The sequence below is a fragment of the Amblyraja radiata genome, chromosome 26, assembly GCF_010909765.2.
Source record: "Amblyraja radiata isolate CabotCenter1 chromosome 26, sAmbRad1.1.pri, whole genome shotgun sequence".
Lineage (NCBI taxonomy): Eukaryota > Metazoa > Chordata > Chondrichthyes > Rajiformes > Rajidae > Amblyraja > Amblyraja radiata.
This window is the reverse complement of record NC_045981.1, coordinates 16,864,453-16,875,512: the sequence shown is the minus strand read 5'-3', so window position 1 is coordinate 16,875,512 and position 11,060 is coordinate 16,864,453.

Genomic DNA, 11,060 nt, shown 5'->3' with positions numbered 1-11,060 from the left:
AGGCTATTAAACCTGGCTTGGACAAAACTCTGAACATTAATAGTAAGATTAAACGAGAACTTACCAGTTTGAAGTTTGATCTGTATTTTATGAGGAGTTACGATGAGGGATTACGTGAAGAGCCCACTCAGCACGCATGTGCGACATACTTCAAAGCAGCGGTGTGGAATCACAGATAGACACAGTTATTGAAATAAACATAGTAAAGAAAAGGAGACCTCAGTTATCAGTTTGACCCATATTATTGAGGGTGGGAGCGGAGGGCAAGTAATCCCTCATCGTAACTCCTCATAAAATCCTGGGTGGACAAGAGGATGGGGACTGGACTTTGTGCCACTGTGGGGGGATGTTTTTGTGTTTTGGTGTTGAACTTCTTGAATGCTATGTTGTATTTTTATTAGTGTGCTGCAAGGATATCTGAATTTCCCCTGAATAAGGGGATTAATAAAGTAAATCTAATCTAATCTAATCTAATCTTACTATTTTACTTCGGAGTCACGTGAGTGACTACGTGAAGATTTTAAAGCTCTGTGATTTCAAACCGTGTAACAGTTCTTACTTCACTCACTGCCGAAGTCCTTGAGGGAGAAAGTGTGTTATCGTAATCAACCAATGAATCTGTTTGTAAAAACAACAACGGTATTTATTAACAATAACAACAAAGAAATTAAATTGCTCCCCTGGGCTTAAATTAAATATTTGCAGACTGTAAAATTTTCTCTGCAAATAAAGCAGGTTTTGCCAATGGCTTATTATAGAAAGTTCGGAACGTTCTTTCCCCCGACCACCCTGCTGTAGCCAGGATGTGGTCTATAGATACGTCTATTCTTTTGGCCGTCGACGTGGATGCTGCCCTGGTGGAGTGAGATTTGTACATGTTAGTGTTTATACCAGCAGCTATTAGCACCTGCTTGAGCCTTCTCGAAATGGTTTGGCTCGTCACCCGACCATAAGGTTTTTTGTGACTGACCCATAAGGCTTTTTCACTCCCTCGAATTATTTTGGTTGTGTCTATGTAGGACAGTAGGTGGGTCATGGCACATAACTGTGGGTCTGGCGGGTAAGCCCGGAATTCCACGACTGGGTCGGGTGTTCCTGGTCTGCTCTGTTTGATCAGTCCCTGGATAATGAAAGAGACCTGGTCTGGAGCTATGATCATGTTGTCCAGTCGCAAAAGGTGTAGTGACTGGACCCTCTGTGCAGACACAAGTGCCATCAGCATGATAGTCTTGAGCATAGATTGTTCCAGGGTGAGGGACCTGGCTGGTGGCCATCCCCTGAGGTATGTCAGGACCACACTGACATCCCATATATGGGTGTACCTTGGTCTGGGGGGGTTAGAGTTGTAAATTCCCTTCATTAGTTTAACCACCAGCGGGTGGGACCCCATGGCCTGATGTCCTGGTGCCTGAGTTAAATAGGCAGACAGAGCACTTCTAGCTGTGTTGATGGCACTGTAGCTGAGTCCTTCATCGTGGTGAAGGGCTGCCAGGAACTCCAGTACGTTGGTAACTGTTGCGGTTGAGTAGGTGGTCCCTGTCTCCAAGCAGTACTTCTCCCACTTTTTGATGCTGGACAAGTACTGTTTTCTTGTGGATGTTCGGTGGGATGCTGACATGGTGTTGACGGTTTTTTCTGACAATCCCAGTCCCAGTAATGGTCTTTTCAAAATCTGCAACCCAGGAGTTTGATTTTATCATGGCATGGGTGGCTTATGCCAGATACTGGGTGGGTTAATAATTCTGGGTTACTGGGAAATATCATCGGGGTTTCAACAACCATGTCGTGGAGTAATGGGACCAGTCGAGGCCAGTCGGGTACTATCAAAATACCTGAAGCAGAGTCCATTTGTATTTTGCGTAGTACCCGGCTGATGAGGCAGAAGGGAGGAAATGCATAGAAGAAATTTCCCCAATCCAGCGCGAACGCATCTACCGCTGCTGCCTCAGGGTCTGGTTCCCAAGCGACATACATAGGTACCTGGTGATTTAGCCTTGACGCAAATAGGTCGATATCTGGCGTGTCATATTGCTTGATAATTTTAGCAAACACTTTGGGGTTTAACATCCATTCGGTGTTGTCATTAAATTTGCGTGACCTGGTGTCTGCCACTGTATTTAGCTTACCTGGCAGGTAAGTTGCTGATAGCCAAATATGTCTTTCGACACATCATTGCCAGATTGTGTTGACCAATTTGTAGCATGATATCGATTTTATGCCGCCCATGTGGTTAATATAGGCCACCACCGTAGTATTGTCTATTTGTAACTGAACATGCAAGTGATGCATATTTGATGCATATGCTTTTAAACCGTAAAAGGCACCCAACATTTCTAGATAGTTAATGCCCAGTGTAAGTAGTAACGATGACTCTGGGTTAGTCCATCTACCACCTGTGCTGGATATGGAGTTAGTTGCTCCCCAGCCTTGAGCACTGGCATCTGTTTGGATAACTAAAGTAAGGTTAACGATGATGATAGGGCTGGAACTATGCCAAACGTTTTCTGCCCACCACTGTAGCTCTGATATTGCTTCAGTGGGTAATTTCATGATACAATCATAATGACCTGCATGTCGTTTTAGTGCCTGTACCTTTGCTCTTTGTAAGTTTTGATAGTGCAAAGGTCCAAATTGTATAGCCGGAAATGCTGCTACCATTTTCCCAATTACTCTTGCCACTTGTCGAATAGTTGGTCGCTCGTTGACCATTAAATTGTTACATGATTGTGCCAATTCAGTTGTTTTGTCTTTTGGCAAAGTTACAGACATGTGGACTGAGTTAAAAGTGAAGCCCAAGTAGTCCATGGTTGTGGATGGCTTCAACTTAGATTTATCTGGATGTAAGACAAATCCCAAGGTTTCAAACAATTGTTTGGTAGCTGACACAGCTGATATAGCCAATTCCATGGTTTTGCCTACTATTAAGATATCATCAAGATATGCCATGACAATATGTTTTTGTCTCCTTAATATTGCCAGGGCTGGTTTTAGTATCTTGATGAATAATCTTGGGGCTGATGTTAAACTGTCGGGTAACGCTTTAAACTGCCATAGTTGCCCCATCCAGGTAAATTTCAGGTATCTGCGATGATCCTTATGAATGGGTACTGAATAATAAGCATCTTTGAGGTCAATGCTTGCCATGAAGTATCCTTTGGAAATCAGTTGTTTGGCAGTAACAAACGTTTCCATTTTGAAATGTACATACTTAACAAACATATTTAGTGAAGTTAAGTCAATGATGATGCGACATCCACCATCTTTTTTAGTTTTAGTAAATATATTAGACACAGATTCCAAGGGTTCATGTTTTGTTTTTTCAGTGATTAGTCTCACCAGTTCAGCTTGTCCCTCTCGTTTTTCTTTAACTGAGAGGGAAAAAACCCTCTGGGGTGAATGCTGAACTGGTGGCAATTTTTCTAGTGCAAATTGTATTTTGTATCCACGAATGCTATTGAGTATATACTTGTCACTCGTGATAGACTCCCATGCTTCCTTAAACAGGTGTAATCTCCCCCCTGTTAGCATAGTGCCCCTACTTTCTATATGCTGGTAGGAACCAGACCCACCTACCACCATGGTTATGCGTGTTTCTTCTGCTTCTTCGCAGGATGACGAGTCTTGTGCGTTGTCTGACGTGTTGGTGAGGTTTGGGGTTGGCGCATTTTCTATGGGGTCCGCTCTGGGCCTTGGCCTAAAAAAGGCTTCCGTTGGTGATATGCGGACCCCGAGCTTTCACCAGTCCCATAGGGTAGACGTCGACTGGTGGACGCGATGGGGTACTGCCGCTTGGGTTTTGTGGTTTTGGTTTTGCTCGTCCCGGGGCCTGCCCTCATGAGGCCGAAAGTTTTGGAAGCCTCCTCCATGTTTTTGGTGAGGTCTTTGCCAAAGAGCAGTGTATCTGACTCAATGGTTGGAGTTTTGCACAACCCCGCGAATTTCGGGTTGAGGGCAGGTTTTATAATCTCCTTGCGGAGGTTATTTATCTCAAATTGAGTATTGCACAGCAGTGCGAGGGTGTCCTGCTGGTTTGTGGTCATTTTTGTACCATCTACAGAACGAGCAAATGAGGTGATGGCTGACGTCAGGAGCCTGAGGATCCGCTGAAGTTTTAGTTCCTGATTTCAAATATTTGACCCAACGTTCCCCCAGATTTGGCTGTTGACAGCCGGCACTTTGAGCGATTCACAATTTTCAGGAGCCGTATATTGTTCTAAGACCTCATTAACCACCTGCTCCTGTAGGGGCCTGTTGGATAGGTGGTTAATGCTGGCCGCTAGTTTTGACTCTAATGGCCGTCCTGCACGTGGGGCTGCCACGTAGCGGTCCACCACACCCAGCAGCTCTTCCTGTTCCTGTACCCCTGGCATACTCCCGACTTCTTCAGCCATTAACCCCTCTTCTTGACCAGCCCAGCCCTGGTCGCCACAGCTGTCCTCGGATGAGGAGGAAGCGATGGCCAGTGCATGAGGCACTGTGGAGGGAGTGCCTAAACTCCCTCTGCGAAACTGCTCCTCACGAAGCATGTCTCGCTGGAGCATACGCTCCACGAGCCGCTCCACGCGGCTCAGGCGGCTGTCTCTGCCCCGAGCGGGCGGTGAGACGTCCCCGTCCGACGAATCGGAAACCACCGGCCGGATGGTCTTCTTAGTGGCTTTACATCCAGTCCGCTGCTCAGGCGCTAGCGAGACTGGGCTCGGCTCGGTGTCGAGGATGGCGGAGCGCTGGGTTAGCGGTCCTACCACCTCCTTCCCCCCACTGATGGAACGCTCCTCCGTTGGAGTCGAACGGGGGACAGGCTTCTTGGAGAGCCTTGTTCTGTTCATTTTTCTTAGCTGTTGGAACAAAGCAAAAACTCTCCTTTTGCCAAGAAAAACCGACATCAGAGTAGACTTACCTGACGGTCCGTCTTTTTTAAACTGTAGCGGGAGCGCCTGACTCCCGCTGCGTTGCTGTTGCCTGCGTGAACGCAATGTCGCGCATGCGTGCTGAGCGGGCTCTTCACGTAGTCACTCACGTGACTCCGAAGTAAAATAACCCATTATCTGTCATTTTGCACTTTATCAGTTTATTTATTCATGTGTTTTGTAGTCAATGCCTATTATGTTCTGTGTGCTGAAGCAAAGCAAGAGTTTCATTGTCCCATCAGGGACACATGACAATAAACTTGAACTTGAACAATCAGATTTTCAATCTCTCTCTTGTATTCTGACTCAGCATTACCTGTTATTCGTCCAACAATGGTGGTATCATTGGCGAACTTAAAGAAGGCATTAGAGCTGCGTCTGGCTGCAGACATACGGGTATAGAGGGTAGAGCAGGGGACTGAGCACACTGCCATGAGCTGCTCCTGTCATCATGGGTTGATGTTTATCGAGGAGGAAGTGTTGCTGCCAACTCGTACTGACTGTGGTTTGCCGATGAGGAAGTTGAGAATGCAATTACATTGCCGTGCACTCATTTTGCTGCTACCATCAATACCCAGTTCCCTGATCTTGATAACAAGTTTTGAGGGGATGATGGTTGAACGTTGAGCTGTATTTGATGAACAGCCTGATGTACATGTTCTTATTGTCCAAGTAGACCAGTGCAGAGTGGAGAGCCAACGAGATCACATCTGCTGTTGATCTGCTGTACCAGGGGATCCACTACACTGTAACAGTGTAGTGGATCCAGGTTCTTACCAAGGTAGGAGTTGATCTACATCAAAACCAACCTGTCAAAGCACTTCACCATCATGGACGATGGTTCCTCCGGTCTGTCGTCACTGATGTATGTCACCTTGCTCTTCTTGGGCACCATTATTATTGATATCCATTTAAAGCAGGTGGGAACCTTGGAGGTAAATAATGGGAGGTTGATGACGTCCACAAAACCTCCAGTCGGTTCATAAGTTCACAAGCTATAGGATCAGCATTCAGCCCATCAAGTCTACTCTGCCATTCAATCATGGGTGATCTATCTTTCCCTCTCAACCCCATTCTCCTGTCTTCTCCCCATAACCCCTGACTCCCACACTAATCAAGAACGGGTCGGTTGGTCTGGCCAGGTCCACCATCAGGGTCAGATGCCTTCCAAGGATTCATCCTCATGAGGGATCTTCTGACATTGGTCTTGGCGACTGAGATTACAGTGTCATAGGTCACATTGATATTTTCTTGCTTAGCCCCATCTGGTTTCCATTTCCGAGATGGTATTGGTGCACTTATGTGTATGCTCATTGTTATGCCCACCAGCAGAGCCCTGTGGCTCTCATTCAAATAGCCAATTTCTATACAAAGCACGAGTGGGTCTGGCTACCTTTATATGGCATTCTATCAATTATATTCACTGATGTTGCAATGCTTTATCATGCAAATGATTCGAGTAGAGATGGTGGATTCAGGCATTATCAGGTAACAGCTGACTAATGCAGACCCACAAACTACCTGTTCTGAAGAAGAGTCCCAACTTGAAACATCACCCTTTATGTTCTCCAGAGATGCTGCTTGACTGGCTGAGTTACTCCAGCACGTGGGTCTTTTTAAAAAAGAAACTAGCATCTGCAGTTCCTTGTTTCCAAACCTCACGTTCTAAACCTCATGTCAACGCACACCTCCAGATTCAGGGACAGTCGCTTTCCAGCTGTTATCAGGCAACTGAACCACAACCAGAGAGCAGGGCTGATCTACTGTCTACCTCTTTGGTGACCCTCGGATTATCCATGATAGGATTTTGCAGGCTTTACCTTGCACTAAGCATTAATCCCTTATCATGTGTCTATACACTGTAAATGGTTTGATTGTAATCATGTATTGTCTTTCTGCTGACTGGACAGCATGCAACAAAACCTTTTCACTGTATCTTGGTAAACTAAACGGAACTGAAACTGAACTACACTGAAGTGTTCTTATTCCAGTCTAAGAAGTTGGTCAGAATCAAGGGGGTATAAGAGGGCCCTGTATCAGGGCCATTCAGAAGCTATGCAAAGGCCTGGCCATTTTAACATGTGACAAAGCTGGGGACGATCCTTTGCTGATTGTCCAAGTTTTTCTCAGCAATTCTAGAGCATGCACACCCACACCAGTCAGGTCCTTTTCACAAGTCAACATGGTTGTCCATATGTGAACCACATACATTTAGGGCTATGGAGAATTCAGGTAGTGACTAATTCTGGCCCAATCAAATTTTATACCTGAAAAAAAATTGGAAAGAAATGATATAGCTGAAAGGAAAAAACAAAGTCAGTCTCTTTGTTATTTGATTTTGCTACATCTGGCATGTTCACCCACTGTTATACAATAATGAGTCAACAGCCCCATCAGTCACGCAAGGCATGTCTGTCGAACGATTTGTGCTTTTCCTCTTGGCATTTTGGATTTCCCTTCAGTAAAAACACATGTTTGAGATTCACGCATTCTTGCCATGCATTAATGAATAATATAGCAAAATGCTAGCAGGAATATTTGTTTCCATTTACAATGTTTTCTTCTTTGTAGAGGCTCTGAAATTTGCATGCACAACATGTGATTCACTTCTAAAGATCTTGCATCGCCTGGCGCGGCTTTAATGGCTGCGAGACTTACCATCGCCCGCCGGGGGCTTTGACATCAGGAGAAGAATGGAGAGCAGGGGAGAGACAAGACTTTGCCTTCCATCACAGTGAGGAGGAGATTCACTGTGATGGATGTTTGTGTAAATTGTGTTGGTGTGTGTCTTGGTTCTTTTCTTGTTGTATGACTGCAGAAACCAAATTTCGTTTGAACTTCATTTGAGGTTCAAAATCAAACGACAATAAACGGTATTGTGCGTATTGTATTGTAAATGCATGTTATTGCATGTTTTAAATGTCTCAAGTATTTCTCTTCTATATTGAGTGGTTTAAACCTGCAAGCATTGAATTGGTGATGTGCTTTCTCTACCCTTGGAGGTGTAATGTGATGTTCAATCTTTGAATTCTTCTGTAAATTATATTCTACAATGAATAATTTATTTTTGTACCTGGGTATATTATACTGTACTCTGAGGTGATAACGGTTCTCTCAAAGCAGCTCACCAATATCTGTCCAATATCTAACATGTAGGGGGCAATCAGTCGGCATTCAATTTATTATAGGCCATTTGGTACATATGCAATACTGTATATGTTGTTGCCCCATAGCTCTAATTTCCTTCTGGAATAGTGTCACCCACTAATCCCTACACGCCTATCCCTATTCCTTCACCCACCAAAGCGCACCACTATCCTAAATGATCAAATTATTTCATTTGTATCTTGCAGCTTCGACCCCTTCCCCATTGAAATAATTTATCCTTAAATTGATAATAAAATCTCTTCTCCAAGGGTTCGAACCATTTGCGAGACCTACACCACAATCAGATGGTCAATATGTGTAAGTTTGCTCTTCAAGCTGGTACTTATAGACAATAGGTGCAGGAGTAGGCCATTCGGCCCTTCGTGCCAGCACCGCCATTCAATGTGATCATGGCTGATCATCCCCAATCAGTACCTCGTTCCTGCCTTCTCCCCATATCCCGACTCCGCTATTTTTAAGAGCCCTATCTAGCTCTCTCTTGAAAGCATCCAGAGAACCTGCCTCCGAGGCAGAGAATTCCACAGACTCACCACTTTCTGTGAGAAAAAATGGTTCCTCGTCTCCATTATAAATAGCTTACTCCTTATTCTTAAACTGTGGCCCCTGGTTCTGGACTCCCCCAACATCAGGAACATGTTTCCTGCATCTAGCGTGTCCAAACCCTTAACAATCTTATATGTTTCAATGAGATCCCTCTCATCCTTCTAAACTCCAGAGTGTACAAGCCCAGCTGCTCCATTCTCTCAGCATATGACAGCCCCGCCATCCCGGGAATTAACCTTGTAAACCTACGCTGCACTCCCTCAATAGCAATGTCCTTCCTCAAATTAGGGGACCAAAACTGCACACAATACTCCAGGTGTGGTCTCACTAGGGCTCTGTACAACTGCTGAAGGACCACTTTGCTCCTGTATTTGATTCCTCTTGTTATAAAGGCCAACATGCCATTCGCTTTCTTCACTGCCTGCTGTACTTGCATGCTTACTTTCATAGACTGATGTACAAGAACCCCCAGATCCCGTTGTACTTCCCCATTTCCCAACTTGACACCATTTAGATAGTAATCTGCCTTCCTGTTTTTGCTACCAAAGTGGATAACCTCACATTTATCCACATTAAGCTTCATCTGCCATGCATCTGCCCACTCCCCCAACCTGTCCAAGTCACCCTGCATTCTCATAGCATCCTCCTCACAGTTCACACTACCACCCAGCTTTGTGTCATCTGCAAATTTGCTAATGTTACTTTGAATCCCTTCATCCAAATCATTGATGTATATTTTAAATAGCTGCGGTCCCAGCACCGAGCCTTGCGGTACCCCACTAGTCACTGCATCTAATAAGATCATGCATGGTCGAGACTTGTAACCCCCAACTAACCAAACCGTGGGAGTCCTCTCTGCAGGTCGCACTTTACCCATGTAATCTCCTTAGGACGCTTCATTCCTTTGGTTAAGACGTATTTGGAGTATTGCCTGCAGTTCTAGCCTCCCACTCCCCATTATAGGAAGGATGTGGAGGCTTTGGAAAGGGTGCAGAAGAGGTTTCTCAGGATTATACCTGGATGAGAGGGTATTAGCTACAGGGAGAGGTTGGACAGACTTGGATTGTTTTCTCTGGCATGTTGGAGATTGCTGGGAGACCTGATATAAGTATATAAATAATATAAGAGGTATAGATAGAGTGATCAGTCAGAACCTCAGAACCAGCATAGGAACTGCAGGTGCTGGTTTATAAAAATTAAATCACAAAGTACTAGAGTGACTCATTGGATCAGGCAGCAACTCTGGAGGACATGGGCGGGTAATATTTCAGGTTCTGACTCGTAACGTCACCTATCCATGTCCTTTAGAGATGCTCTGTGACCCACTGAGTTTTGTTTAGTTTAGAGATACTATGTGGAAACCAGCCCTTTGGCTCACCAAGTCCACACCAACCAACCATTACCTGTTATCTGTTATAGCATCTGTAGTCAAAGTTATGCTAACATTATTGGTTAGATCAACATACATTGTAATTCTCTATCTCAGAGATGTGGATGGTGAGTCATGCACGAGCTGTATGCAAAGCTGATTTTGATGGCTTCCTGATTCCTGTAGTCAGACAGAGTTCCATCCTGCACACTAGGGACAATTTACAGAGGCCAGTTAACCCATAAACATTCACGTCTTTGAAATGTGGGAAGAAACCAGAGCACCCGGAGAAAACCCAAGCGGTCACAGGGAGAACATACAATCTCCGTATAGAAAACCCTCCTAGTTCAGGATTGAACCCGGTTCTCTGGCGCTGTAAGTTAATTCAGCACCATGGGGGTCTATAGGGTTGGAGTGGATGTAAGTTGCTAATCTATCCCCGAGACAGGCAGAGAAATGCAGAACATGAAGAGAGATGGACCCTGTAAAACTGAGAGCAGGATAGAAATGAGCTGTTATGTAATGAAACCAAGTTTCTGTCTGACTACATGAAACAAGTTATGTAATGAAACCAAGTTTCTGTCTGCTACATGAAACAAGAAGCTACTTGTAGCAGCTTTGAATACACCTCATGCATGACTCAGTATCCAATTCTCTCTGAGATAGGGAATTGCATTGTATGTTGATCTAAAACCAGTAATATTAACATCACTTTTACTACAGACGCAACAATGGAGAATCAAATGCACATTCACTGTGTAATAGGTAAAACGGAAGAAACTTATTTTGTTAAAAATTTAAAGTCCTTCACAATTTCATTGCAGAACTGCTTTGATGCATGCTTCCAGTTGTCCAATATGTTTTTGCTGTTTATATTCCATCACAGATGATTGGAAATAAATTTGAGGGATAGCCTTTTGCAAATGTTTAGATGGAAATGTTTAACTATGCAAGCTTACAAATGTAAATTACTTTTAATGACACGGAACTAAATATAATATCACAGCCATTGATCCCTATGTCAGGCTTTTCACATTAAACTTTACACGATCATCAGACTACAATAGAACATT